Below are 10,948 nucleotides of genomic sequence, written 5' to 3'. Positions count from 1 at the left end.
TAAGCCAGCTTCTGAGTCTGATGGAGATTTAAATGTTGAGAAATCACGTGTGCCCCACAGAGGATTTGGAGTCAGGTCAGCTGTGCCAGGAAGGGCTGAGGTGATGGGGAGTTCCTCTCCTCTGTGCAGCTCTGGAGGAGCTGAGCTGCTCCTCTAATGACAGCAGATTCCTCTCTCGTCAGGGTGCTGTGTTAGCCCTGTTTTGACCAAATCTTTGCAGGAATTAGTGGAGTCTGCTCCTGCAGAAAGCACTGGGGAGGGGACAGAGGGACAGTGCCCTTGGTCAGGCTGAGCTCTGTGCTGGCAAGTGAAGAACCTTGAGAGGGAAGTTAGGATTTTCCTCTAAAGGTTCTCTCTAGATGGAATAACATGATCCTGTGTGACTTTTTCCAGGCTTGTTGATGGCAGGAGCTGATCTGGGTGTGGAATGACTGAATGTAAAGGAGACAATGCTGTGGCACCTGTGAGGCCCAGGTGGTGTGGAGATGTGCTGGCAGCAGGGACCTTGAGGGAAAGGAGATGAGGGAGGTGTTAGAGCATCCTTGGAGACAATCTGAGACAAGGAGGAGCAAGGGGAGCACCAGAGAGAGAGGGAAAAATGAGGCAGGAGAGAGTGCCCAGGATGGGACTGTGGAGCCCAAGGCATCCAGGACCAGGGTGGCTCTGTCCTGCTCCCAGGTGTCACCTCTTGTCACCTGGACCTTCTTTCCACAGCCTTGTGCCATTGACAGCACCCTGCTTGCTGTGCTCTGCTTGCTCAGGTAAGCATCTCCAGGAGCTGGGCAGGGACCAAAGTCATTCTGGGGGAGTCTCTTCCACTGAATTTACTCCAGCAAGGTTTGATGTGCTGCAGAGAGACCCCACTGCTGACAGCTCCATCCATGTACATAACCATGAGAGCTTTGCACTCACAAAAAATTGAATTGCCTGGCTTCACAACCTTTAACAGATACAGTATGTGGCTCCGTGTGATTCTAACAAGGGAGAAAACACACATCCTACAAGCTGGTGGCAGTCTTCTATTGATTTTGAGTAACTCTGATTTCTGTCTTTAGACCATCTATCTATCACTCTCTGTTGTGATAATTAAAGTGCATTTTCGCACTCTGTGGCAGGAAGCCCTGATTTTCTGTGTGTGATGTACTGAGTTCCCACATCACACGGGGAACTATTGGGAAATCCATAATTGCAGGGCTTTGGCAACCTTTAAATATTTCCATGGTTACTGAGGGGAAGGAGTTTCCCATTGGTTGGTGCAGTAATTATTTCAGTGACAAGGATGAACATGATTTTTGGAGTTGTGTGTTAGAGCATTATTTGGATTTAACTTAATTTTGTAGCTCTTGGAGTATAATTTCCATACTAGCTGTTGTTTTCTATTAGTGAGAGGCATTAAAACTTTGGCTAGTAGTGCCAGCAGAACAATGTGGAAAACTTCACTACTTTTCTGTTACTTTCAAGTGAATGAGGAAAGTCATATCCTTGTGACTTTTTGCCTTCACTGTGATTTGTGTCTGGATTTCATGTCTGTCCTAAAAATTGTATTTCCACGGACTAAAAATCCCCAGAAAGGAAAAATCAGAGTTATAACAAACAACTATAAATGGATGCCTTTGGTGTATTAATGTGGAGATGAATGTGCTGAGATCCTGCATTGCCCAGCTCTGGTCAGGGGGTGCCTGACTGACTTTAGGCTGTTTTCATAATGTTCCTCATAGCCAAAATGGGGCAAAAATTGCATGTGGACAGGCTGGAGGGACAGGCTGGGAGAGTGAATGCCATGGTTTGTGTGTAGGTTGATGCTGAGACTTCCCTACCAGAACTTTTCCATGAACAAAAGAGGACAACATTGACTGAATAAGTGGCTTATGAAATATTGCTGATTTTTCCAGCAGAATTACATGACAGCAATTCTGGAGAGAGCCCCAGCCTGTGATGCTCTGAGGCTGCTTCTGCAAGGGATGTGAAATGATGCCAGGTATTGGAACCTACTTTCTTTTTGTGCTTGTTTCTGACTCCTCTGATTTTCTTCAAAGAGGGTCTGTGCAGCACAGGGTGCTTTCTCTGTGCCAGGTGACTTCTTGCTGCATTTGCCACATTTGCCTGACAGTTATTGGAGTTAAAGATTTAGAGCTCAGTGCTTGTGCCAATTTTTTGGCCCATTATATGTCCAGCCCAGCTTGATGAACAAACCTCCAAATTTGTATTATACAATGAGTCTCCACATGTGTGTTTTCTCTGGGGAAGTAAAAACAAGTATTAATGTCAGATTGGATTTGAACTGAAAGCATCACACAGGAGTTGTTTTATGGGATAATACTCTAGCACTGGCTTGTTTGGGCTTTTTTTTTCTTTCTTTTTTTTTTTTTTTTTTTTGTTCCTACCCCCTCCTGCTGACTATCCACAGCCCCAAATTAGGACAGCTAGAAATTTTCTGGTTGAAAAAGCTCAAATATAGCAAAGTTACCTTTGCTATATCTCTGTGCTAATGCCGAAGGCACATGAATAGAAGCAAGACTTGAGGCATAAAGCTGGAGCAGTTCACACTGTGGCAGCTGCACACAAAGAGGCAGACTGTGTTGAAAGCTGGACACTCAAAAGCATGTCAGGTTTAGCCAGGATGCAACCCAGGGGGCAAAGTTAGTTCGTTTTAGGGGGCTGTGTGCACAGACTGATTTATTTTTAATTGGGACTGCCAAGGGTTAACTCATTCACAGGTTCATGGCCACTGAGGAGTGTTTTGTTGTGGACTGAGAGGCCAAATGCTGCCCTGCCTACATCATCACAGCCATCTCCTCCTCCCAGGAGCTGCACCAGTGCTGACAGCATCTCAGCTTCAGTGTGGGTGTAAAGCAGAGCCCAGCGTGGCCATGGGAATATTCCCATGGTTATGGGAATAACTATGGAATCACCTTTGCAGTGCTCCTCGGATAAACTGGTGAGGTGGAGATGCTGTGCCTGAGCAAGCAAGAGCAGTCCCACCCAGTCCAACCCAGTGCTTGCTCTTGCCTCTCCAGAAAGTTGGAGAACTGCTGACCCAAAGGTGCTTTTCTCATCAGTCCCTCTTCATCACTCACAGCAAAACTTTTGGAAGAACCTGCAGTGGGAATTCCCTTTCCCCTGCCTGGCTGTGGTGTGGGTCTGGCTCATCTCCCCTCTTCCTCTCCTCTGCCCCCTGTGCTGTTGGATTCATCTTGTCTTGATGTGATTTGGGATGACTTGGAGCAGTGGCATACAAGATTAATGGAAATGTTCTGTAGTCCCTTCAAGTCTTCCTGGTGAGATAATGTAATGCAGATTGATTTGCACCATTCCTCTTGCTGTCCCTGCTTCCTGGGGGCTTTGTCAGGATGGCAGCCTTGCTTATCTGCTTTATTTATTTATTTTAAATGAGGGAGGAAGGGTGTTAAATATCCCAGTTGGTAGTTGTTATTTGAGACCTCAGCTATCTCACAGGCCAAAAATGTAATTTTTTGTTTTTGAAAATGTTTCCTGTTCACATTCTGCTGTGTCTGTATAAGCACAGATACATACCTAATCACTTGAAATTCAGTTACTTTTCTGTGGAACAGGGAATCGAGAGAAAGTGCCCAATTTATATATCTCAGCCAGAGGAAAACCTCCTGGGAGTGGGGGATCTGTGGCAGTGCTCACTTTAACAAGTGGAGCTCAGTTCCCTGTGGAGCCCATTTGAGTTCAGCACTGCCAGCTGCAGACAGCTATTCCCTGAGGACAGGGAGAGATCTCATCCAGGTGTGCAAATGGCTCTGGGCAGCAGCTCTGCACTGCCCCACCCTCTGCTCTGTGACGAGTGCCCCTCAGCCCTGGTTTTGTGCCCCTGCAGCCCTGACAGCTCTGTCCTGGCAGTGCATGGAGCTCTGCTCTAATTCCTTGTGCAAACACATTTCCATATCCCTGCACCATGCTGCAATGAGTTCTTCACACTGTGGCTTCTGCACAGCTGCTAAAAGGAGGGTTTTAAATAAACTCTGAAGGGAGACTCGAGAGTTTCCATGCTGCTCTGCTGAGTTGCCTCTGCCCTGCCCACCCTCTGCTCTACAGGCAAATAGGAAATCCAAATGATAGAAGTTTGTTCCTTTACAAAGTGCTGTTTGGAGGCAGAGGCAGCACCTGGTGCCTCCAGGAAAGCCACTTCTCGTCTTTGGGGCTTCTAACCACCTTGCTGGAATGATTCTTTCAGTGGGCATTTCTTACCTCCAGAATCTCCAGCAGCTGGCTGGAGATCTCCTCTCTGCTCACTGCTGCCAGTCTCTCCATGCAGCCCCAGCCTGTCAGCAGGAGGGGAAGCCTTTGCTCAGGTCTGAGTTATTGCCATTACCTGCTGACAGTCAACTCTCCATTTTTATTTGTTGCTGTGTTGTTGTTTTGGGGTTTTTTTTACACTTTCAGGCAGCACTGCTAATTTTTAACCCTTTGATGGCAGCAGCCCCATCTGTCTGCACGTGCAGTGTGGACTGTATCAGACACACTGGGATGCTTTTCTGCTTTTCCAGACTTCCCATACTTGTCTCAGCCTCTCCATCAGTGTCTCTGTTATCTCTGCTTTTGAGAAACCACTGTGAAAATTATTAGAACATTTTCCTTTATAATTGCCCAGTTGTTTCACTGAGATGACTTTTCCACTGGTCACTATCCCAATGGCTATGAGCTCTCACATGTGGCCTTTTCCTTCTATTTTTTTTCCTAAAGTAATTTCAGCACCAGGTGACTTTTGTCACAGCAGTGACCAAGTCTGCCTCGTGAGCAGAAAACAGCCTGACAAAATAGGTCTAATCTCACCCTTGAGGATGATGCTCTGCCAGCACTTCCTTGTGAACACAAGTTAATTTGTTTTTCCCTTCCCTTCCAGTCAAAAATCTTCTTCCTCACTCTCAAGTCTACATTCAGTGTTTATTTAAAACACTCCTTCCTTTCACAGCTATATGGGAACTCCAGTGTGAGACAGCTCATTATAGTGTGGTGGGGATATGGACATATGTACTCACCAGATCCACAAATCAACAACTCCAGGCAAGAAATAGCACAGCAAAGACAAGTGGGAGAACAGGAGGAGGGATTTCAAACTCCGTGCAAAGACGTGGCACTGCCATGGTTATTCACTGTTGTAGCTCCTGAACAAACTCTCAGGGACAAGGAATTCCTGAGCACAGAGTGATGAGTTGGTTCAGACAGCTGAACAAGCTGTCCCTGTGTCAGAATGGAAGCAGTTTTACAATTATGAGAATTTCTTGTTTAGTATCTTCAAACAAATCCTCCTTACAACTAAACTGCATGTTCAAATCAATGTCTGTCCTTGGTCAGTGTACAAAAAAGAATGGAGCAAAGGCAATTCCAAATCACTACCTGTATATCTTTAAAAGATTAAAAGAATGAACTTATCTATAAATTTACATTTTCCCCTTCCCCTTTTCCCCTCTCCAGCTCTTTTGGCTCAAGAGCTCCTGGGGTGGCTTTGCCCTTAGGTCAGCATGTGGTGGTGCAGTGGAGATTCACTCTGTGATTCTCCCTAAACTCTTGAGCTTATTTACATTGTTGGCTGTTAGAACATCCTGTATCAAAAAGTCCCATGATTTACAGGCTTTTCAAATGCCATTTCCCTTGGTCTGCCCTGAACCTCTGCCAGGACAGGCATCTCTGGAGGCAGCAGGTATTTCAGGTGGGGAAGGAATCCCCCAAATGCTCTTTGCCCTGGTGATGAGAGCTGTGCAGAGCTGACAGATCCAGCCGAGGATTCTCCAGAGGCACTGTGAAGGTTGCTGGGCTCGGCATGAGCACTGTCTGGGGACAGTGGCACTGTTGCCATGGCAATGTGACAACAGAGCATCCCCGAGGAGGAGCTTCCCTCTGCAGCATCCCGAGGCTCCCCAAACCTAAGAGCTGCTCTGGAATGCAGCTGCAGTTGTTGCTATTGCAACAAAGGTCTGACCCAGACCGGGAGGCAATGGGGGAAGTGAGCATGGATTGCACTCGGAGCAGTGCTGCCAGCACGGATGAGGATCTGACACTGCTCTGGGGGAGTGAGAGCCCAGTCTGGCACGGGAGGGACATTGGGGTGTGGCTGTCACAGCACCCTGCTTTCCCTGACACAGGTGCCAGCAAGCAGAATGTTCTGCTTTGGGGGTTGGCAGCTAGTTTATGAAAGATGGTGCTAAACACATTTTTTTTCCTACTTTTTCTAGACCTAAAAGTGTCAAAGCTTCAGGTTTGAAACTTTTAGCAATGCCTCGAGGAGAGGGTTTTCTGTAAACACCAATATGTTTTATTTTTCTCATATTCCATGTACACCAAGGCTGAGAAATCAGCCAGCAGGGAGAGCTGAGGCAGCACTGTAGCTGTAAGAGCAGCTCCTGGGGGAGTCAGTGTTTTCCCCTGGCCTGACTCAGGCATGGCACTTCAAAATTTGTGCCAGGCCAGCTTGAACATGCTGGTGTGCATGGGATAGGAATATAAATAAAGGCTGAAGTCGACTCAGTGATTCCAGGGCATTGTAGTGAGAAAAAATTGCATTTTCTGCTGGCTGAAGTGTAGCTGTTACATTTAGACAAGTCCTTTAAAGCAGAGTCACGGTGTTGGTCTGTGTTACTAGGTGACCATTTTGTTGTTATAAGCTGGACTTTGCCAGCAACATTGGCACATGTTCTGGACACTGACTTAATCTCAGGAAGAAAACGAATCCATTTCGAGAAGCAAAGTGTTTCTTTCATTGTATGCTCCAAGTCACCACTGGTGCTTTTCTCAGCGTGAGAATCTGAGCCTGCCACTGTGTAATTTCAGTGACTAAGATGGCTTTATATTGTCACTGTTGTCAGCAGTTCCAGTTTGCATCAAACAGCTACTTTCTGGTGTGGGAAATTTAGCATGCACGTTGTCATGCTGGGTGCAAACTTCTATTTTAATACATAGCTTGATGCAGCAAAAGCTCATTGCAGCTCTGCCCAGGCTGTCTCTGTAGCACTTCAGACAGACCAAGGGAAGGTAAAGAGCATGCAGGGCTAGACCCATCCTGTGACTAGGAGGGAAACTCCAAGAATCACTTTTGTGGGATCCTAGAGAGTTCCCTCAGGGCCTTTGCTGACCTCTGCTTCCAGTCTGGCTTGGAGGCAATCAGTTATTGATGAGTGTTTATCAGGAGGAATTGCTCCCTGTGCACAGGAGAGGAATTCTGCATGGTAATGGAATCAGAGGTGTGGCCATGCTCTACTCCCTTCTCATGCTGCTGTGGGATTTCTGGTCTGCAAACAGCAACCACAGTGGGGCTGAGAGGGAGAGCTCTCCTCACTTTATTACTTTACTCTTGCAGAAGTTAACACAAAAACAGCTGTCAGGGACATTTCCCTGCCAGCTGTGTTTTGGTGGAGGCACTTTATGGTTTTATCTTGGCATCCTTCATGCAAAGGCCACAGAATTGCTTCTGTTTAGCCAAAGAAGCCCTTGGGTTTGTGTCCTCATCAGGAGCAGCAGGGATTGTCCAACAGGACACTGTGACCAGAGACACAGAGCTGCTGTGGGAGGATATTTCTGTTCTCTGTTGCTTTCCTCCTTCCCTGCACAGAGTGGTGGCAAATGTTGTCCACAAAACCAGGAATTCAGCAGGTTTTCCTCTCCATGAACCCTGTTGCTCTGTCTGTGAGCAGCTCAAGGCTGTGGCTCAGTGCAGTGTTCTAGGTGGGTGTATGTGAGAGCAAAGTTTGACTGAAAATTCTTAAGTTAGCCTCAAATGAGAATCCTGGAGGAGGAAGAGGACAAATAGAGATAACTTTAGCTTTGAGTTAGAAAATTGGGGTTTTTTATAGAGAAAAGAATATATTTCAGATTTGTTGTTGCTCAAAGTTGAGTTTTGTTTGGAAAAGGCCATTTGGCAAATTGTGTGATTATATTGAGCTCACAGGTGGTGACTCACTGGCACAAATTATTTCCAGGAAACAAATGAAGGGAAAGGTAATGATATGTTGTTTCTTCTACCATGGAATAAAAGAATAACCTTTCTGCCTGGAGGTACATTTAGAAAAGCAGATAAAACCTGAAGTCAAAACCATTTAAATCAAGAAGTCCTGTCTTTAACATTTCCTTCCACTTTCCATGCTGTAGTTTCCAAAAAAGAGGCTGAGAATCTAATTACTTCCAGCCTCAGAGATCTAAAGTTTACTTTAAATTATCCAAAATGCTTCCTGAGTACCTCTGCTGGGGAAGTCCCTAAATATCTGACTCCTTGTGGGAGGAAGCTGCTTAAGCAGATGAAGTAAGAGGACTGGAAATAGTCATTGTCCCGTTGGATGCAAACTTCCAGGCTCTTTGTCTGACAGCCTGTGGATGGGATGGAGGATGCTGACATTTAGGAAAAGCTGAAGGAACATGTCCAGTTGTGGAATATCACTTCTGGTAAGACTTAAAAAAACCCAAACCAATAATCATTTAAATCACTCACTCATCAAAGAAAAAGCAATCCATGTTTGCAGATCTCTTTGCTGCACGGAAATCTTTTATAACAAACACATGAAGAGTCATTACAGCTTGAGCTTCCTCAAATAAAACTAAAAATAATTTACAACCACAACAAATCCTGGTGATAGAGGAGACATAATTTTTAAAGCTTAGTATTTCTGTTTTGGAACAATTACAGAATCTTGTATTATAGGGGACTATGTGATTGTTTTTCATGTGGCAACACCATTTAATTAAGATTTAAACAGATGGTTAACAGGAATGGTATTGTAGGCTTCATCAAAGTAAAATATAAAGGGCACAATAATATTTCCACTTCAAAGTGGCTTGTTTTGATTCCTACCAATAAATAAATTAATTTCACATGTCAGAGGAAAGCACTTTCACAGTACAGTTACTGTATTACTACTTGGGTAGTGAAGTGTGGTTCACAGAACAGGGACCTAATTTGTAACCCAAACACAGATACAAATCTACCAAATGAGTAAATTGCTCAATTTGTGAGACTTAGTGGTAACCACTGAGAGTGAAAAAACCCCAACAAACTATTTTTCTTAACTGGGAAAAGCATGGGCAGGAGTTCAGTGGTGAGGCAGCACCAGCCTTCTGCCCTGCAAACACTTCTGCCTCCCCTGCCCTGCACTGCCAGTGCCAAAGCAGCTGAGACAGAGAGGTTTGCAGCAAAGCAAAGAGGACACTCATGAGATAAGGAAGATGAGAGAAGCAATGCTCTTATCTCCCTTTGCTCAGGGAAGCAAAGGAAACATGGGGATTTAGCCCAAGAGCTGGAAAGGTGTAAACAGAAGTCGGTCAAGGCAGCAGCTGTCAGCTCTACCTGTGCCCACTCTGTGCTCTCACCTGCTTGCCGAAACCCTGGGGGAGGAGGAAAGTGAGAGTAGCATGGTTTTGTAGATGGGGCTTATTTATTTTTCCTCTAAACACAGATCTGCAGAAGAGGCACCATCCCAAATCCCCCCATCGAACCTTCTACATTCAAAAAGGAGAGAGCACCATATCTAAATCAAATCAAAATGAAATTTCCAGAAATTCTCAGGGCAAAGCATTATTTTGATAAGAAAACTTGCCTATGAGAGGGAGAGGCTGTGCTGGCCCCACAGCTCACCTCCAGAAGGTGAGAGCAGCCCTGCAGAGATAAGTGCCCTATTTCTGGGCATGGCTCAGCAGCAAGGCTGCTCTGCGGCCCCTAAAGAAGATTTCCAGGAAGGAAAGGTCAGAGAGGATAAAGCAGCCATTTGGGAGCTGTCACTCTCTTCAATGCACTTTCTGCCACTGCACTCTTCACCCTCTCATGCAGGTCAAGAACAAACCTGAGTTCAAAAGTCGCCTTGCTCCAGCAGGAATGCATTGGGAAATTGGGCTGGGATTCAGCCTTAGCTAAAATGTGGTTTCCTTGGTACTCTGCAGGAATAAATCAGCAGTTCTGGAGGCCCATTCAGCCACACCTTTATCCCCCTTGGCTTCTAAGGGAGCAACTTTGCTGACCACAAAGCCCTCTGGCCACGCTGGCTGCAGGTGAGACTGGGGTTTGCTCCTGCACTCTGCTCTTTGCAGAAAGGCAGCCTTGGCTCCTGGATGCTGTGCTAGGACACAGCAGCACCTGCACACAGCTCCAGCAGCTCCTGGGCTATTTTGGGGATCCTGGCAGTGACTCCCTGCCTGTCCTGCAGTTCCTGCTCTCTGCAGCTCCAGCACTGCTGTGTTGAGCTGTGATCTCTGCTGGCAGAGGATGACAGGCAGTGGGGAATTGGTGTTACAGATTTACACCACAGCAGGACCTGCAGCCTGGATGGACTCTGGGAACCCTGGAGGTGGAGCTGCTGCTCCCAAAGACAGCATGGACTAGAGATGATCCGCAGGTGGGTGAGGATCCTGTGAGCAACAGCAGAGCTGGGAACACGAGGCAGCTTTTCAGGAGAATACTCTGTGAAACAAACCAGCAGAGAACAGCACTCGAGACATCCCATTTGTAATCAGCACACGCACAGGACAGGACACATCCTGCAAGCCCTGATGTCATTAAACTTTACCCTGGCAAATAGAGAAAGAAGTTCAGCCTTTTCTGGAAATACAAACTTCGGCCTTAAAGTGCTAATTTCCCTAAACATTCAAGTGTCAGGTCTGGGAGATGTAATTAGAAACCCTGACAAACTTAAAAAGGAATTTTTTCACCCAAAAAGATGCAAGAGCATAAGATGCTCCTATTGCCCTAAGGTTCAATGTATTTACTAGTTTTGTTGCTTGAAGTGATAATCAGACCATGTTGAATTTAATGTGGGACCACAGAAGTCAGAAGAAAAATTAACAGTATCTAATCCCACCTCAGTGTGTCTCACTTAACTCTTCTTAGGGTAGCAGGCAGAGCACTTTGTTCTGTTTGGTATTTTGTCCCAACAAAGCTGTCATCTCTCCCCCTGTCCTCCTGCACCCCTCACTCTCTCCTTACATGTTCTTCCCCCAGATGTTT

The 10,948-nt window shown here is 46.0% G+C and overlaps 1 long non-coding RNA gene across 1 annotated transcript; it reads left to right on the top strand.

The window, feature by feature from the left end:
* The first annotated feature begins 5,758 nt into the window (after positions 1-5,758).
* Positions 5,759-10,470, top strand: LOC146437611 (uncharacterized). Its single transcript, XR_014852348.1, has 4 exons — positions 5,759-5,940; positions 8,309-8,400; positions 9,408-9,996; positions 10,241-10,470. It is a non-coding gene; the product is annotated as an uncharacterized LOC146437611 (long non-coding RNA).
* The last annotated feature ends 478 nt before the right edge of the window (positions 10,471-10,948 follow it).

Source organism: Lichenostomus cassidix, chromosome 4A (assembly GCF_008360975.1).
Source record: "Lichenostomus cassidix isolate B80296 chromosome 4A, HeHo_3.0, whole genome shotgun sequence".
Taxonomy (NCBI): Eukaryota; Metazoa; Chordata; class Aves; order Passeriformes; family Meliphagidae; genus Lichenostomus; species Lichenostomus cassidix.
The sequence above is the reverse complement of the archived record's forward strand: the minus strand, read 5'-3'. Positions and strand labels throughout refer to the sequence as shown.